Here is a 3,698-nt window from a genome sequence, read left to right as displayed (position 1 = left end):
GTAAAATCATAGCTCAAATTTCAAACACTTCTCTGGTTATGATAGTCACAACTTTGCTAAGTTTACCAACAGAACTTCTAATTCGAGAGTTACAATATCTAAACTCATTAGTTAGATACTTTAGGAGAAAGGAAAATGATTTCTTATATCTAGAAAGTAGGACCTTAAAACATCAGCAATATTCTCACATAAAAGCCATAGTTGCCTTTCGTTTACTCAGTCGTATATAGTTAATTTCTGTTCCATGTGATTCTGGATCAGTCACAGTCTGTGAACTCATCAGCTTCTGCATAAGCGTCCTGGAAATTTTAATCGAGTCTAGTCACAGTCCTTTTAGCAAGTCTGACATAGTCCATCTTTTTGTTGAGATATTTTGGTCAAACGTTTTCAGCAAGTCAGCAAAGTAGAAACTTATCTGCAGATGACAAAACGTAATATGGCCATGATTAACTTATAAAAACAATACTCCTAAAAAACCTGATAGAAAGGTGAAACACCTGAAAAAACTTTAGATAAAAATATTTTTAAATATAACCATTAACTGTGTTCAAAGAGCTTCAGATGTAATACATAATAATTCTGAGACAAAGTACCATGTAGTCAGGATATACCAATATACCAAGATTATCAAATCTCTAAATACCTGAATTGTAATAAAAAAAACTTCATAGGTAAAAGATGGGAATTCTAATTAAACCATTGGCTTTGATGATGCTAAATTCAAAAAGATAAAGTTGCAACCAAGTCAGCAATAAAGAAATAATAATATTACCGTTCACTGTGAAACAATACTTAAGTTATTTAACCAAAGATCTTAAAGTAAAAACCTTAGCTTTCTTTTCTAAAAGCCACGTGGCTTAGTAGTCAGACTCAGGAATCTGATTCTAATAAGAGGCCAAACCTTTGACTTCCAGGCAGATTACGCAAAGAATAAATTCACCCTTTAACTCAGAACTGAAAAGAAAATTTTGTTATTTTAACAGTGAGAAACCTAATCCATTGTTTTATATGCTACTTAACATTAAAACTCCTAAAAATCTCATAAATTAAACCATTAAACTTTAGTCAGATAAAACTTGAGCATATCAACTAAACTTCTTTTTCAATAAACCTCTTAAACGTTGTCTTTGTTGTATACCTCTTACAGTGCATCCCTTTATGGCAAAAACGAACACTCATTAGCAGGCTTACATATACATATATATTTGTCTATCCTTTCTCTTGTGGCATAAAAAGCCAAAGTATATAAGCTTAAATTATAACAAATATCTATTACCTCAATTTAACATCAGTAAGTTTCCTAAAATGTATTGGGAATTATTTTAAGCCTGTGTACCATAAAACATAACTGTTGTGGAAAGAAATCTATTTAAACATTCCAGGTTTTTATTCCATTTTTACTATTTCTCATGTTTTCCCAGCCTGGTATTTAGCCCTTAACGATTTTATTAACTGGCTTTGGAAATCACAAAGTCTCTGTTTAATTGACCAATTCATTGATTTGGATATAACTTTAAGCCTCTGATTCCTGCTGGAAACATTTTTCTAGGCCATTTTAGGTATGTCTCATTGTGATTTCTACTGTTTGATTTCTTAGAGTTCTCCGATGATAGAACTTGTTTACAGTTCTAGTATCAGGATCCACTCAGTTTCTGATAACTATAGCAAAGCAACAGTTTTTCTTATCTTTTGTCTTAAAAGAGTCTCCACCCAGCTAGAAAGGGTCTTTCAAAAGCTTCCCTTCAGCTAAGACATTTACATATGTTTAACTTGATGGAGGCATTTTGAAAGGCTCTCTACCCAGTAAACACCAAAGCTCTTTTAGGAAAAAAGGAGACAGAAAGACCACATAAACTCACCAGAGAATCCCACACAAAAAAGGATATGTGGATCCTAATTTCTTAAAGTGTACATAGCAATTTTTTGGTAAGAACGACTCAATTCAATGGAAAAAACAGGTTCTAGATAAAACTTATTAACTTGCCGAAGCCTCAGATGGAGGAATATTAGACCTCTTGACAAAACCTGAGCATCAAGCAAAGTTCCCTAAAGGAAAAACAAAACAAAACAAAACAAAAATGAACAACACAAATTAAAGCTTATTTTCCCAAAGTGGCCACTGAAATTCTAAGTTACTTCTAGTAAACTCAGCTTATAGCGTTTTTAAATATGCACCCCAAACCAGTGAATCGTAGTAGGGGGGACATCCAGGCTCATTTATCAAAGATGTTAAGCGATAAGGTTCAAGCTTTTGGTTTCTTTCTTTTTGAAGCTTTCTCTTAACAGCCGAATCAGGGCACCCAAGTAGATGGTATAATACTGGTTATAGACAGACAATGGACACGACAAACACAGAACCACAGTAAACAAATGGATAGGACAGACACAAAACCACAGTAAACAAATAAATCCCACAAGCTGGCAGAGGTGCTCTTGACCCCCTTCAACCTCTCAGACGACCCTGCTTGCCAACAGCGGTGATCTTAGAGAATCTCAACCTCCCAGACACACTTACGAGCATTCACACACCCAGAACCAGAACTGTAGAGTCACCAGGAGTCCCTACTTGCTAGCCTACTCACAGGGATGGTCATCTGGGGGTACCAGTTGCCCCAGACACCAAGGGCTCAGGTCCCGCTCCAGAAACCTCGAGCCTGCCCTATCCACCCCGGCCCTCAGCACAACAGGGAGAGAAGTTGTTGACTCACCTTGGGATCCCTCCTATGCAGGTCTTGATTTTCTTTCACACACCTCTTTTGGCGTGGTTGGGGACCAGCGGTGCCGTGATAGAGCCAGGTCTGGCCGATAGTCTATGCAGAGGCAAATGAAACCTCTCGCGTCTGCTTGTCGGGAGAGCTGTCGATCAGCCCCAGGCCCTGACCAGGGGCAGCTGCGTCTCAAGAGACTGAAGTTCCCCGTACGGGCCAGGAGCTTTGTTACCGCAATAACGTGGACTGGAGCCGCCTGCCGCAATAGCCAATTCTGGGACAGGAATGAGGAGACCAGCAAGAAGTTTATTACATATTGATATATGGGAGACAGAGGGGAATAGATTCCTCCAAAAAACCCGTCTCCCCCACTGGAGATCGGCTGAAGGCTTTTATAGGGACAGGATTATGGCTGTTAGAAGTTTGTGTTAGTTTCCCCTTGAGGTCGTCATGTCTCAGATGAGTTAATCTTCTATTGGTATTTTTGGGGGTTATCTGGTGACATCCTTGGGGATTATCTGGCGACATCCTGGTTTTTCTTGTCACAAGATGGGAGCTTTGTTTGGTTTTCATCCTTAGATCGTTATCACTTGTTTTCTACCCTCCAGGGAGGAACATCGGTTAATCTTAAACCTTTTGAAGAGACTGGAGAAACAAGATCATGCGACAATGTGGCGGTTAGCAATGGGGAGTAAATGATAGTGAGCCAGGCCTGTGCAGCCTCAGACAAAACTGTCACAAACCAGAGAAGATGAAAGGGAAATGATGACTAAATAAAATGTATTGGAAGCCTCTATTGGATCTTGGAAGAGAAAAAGCACATTAGTGGAAAAAACTAGTAAAATCCAAATAATGTCTGGAGTGTAGTTAACAGCAGTGCACCAATATTAATCTCTTAGTTTTGACAAATGTGCTGTGGCTGTGTAAGATGCTAACACTAGGGGAAGCTGGGAAAAGGGTATACAAGAACTCTCTATACCATCTTTGCAA

The sequence above is a fragment of the Trichechus manatus genome, unplaced genomic scaffold, assembly GCF_000243295.1.
Source record: "Trichechus manatus latirostris isolate Lorelei unplaced genomic scaffold, TriManLat1.0 scaffold00088, whole genome shotgun sequence".
NCBI classification, from domain to species: domain Eukaryota; kingdom Metazoa; phylum Chordata; class Mammalia; order Sirenia; family Trichechidae; genus Trichechus; species Trichechus manatus.
The sequence above is the reverse complement of the archived record's forward strand: the minus strand, read 5'-3'. Positions refer to the sequence as shown.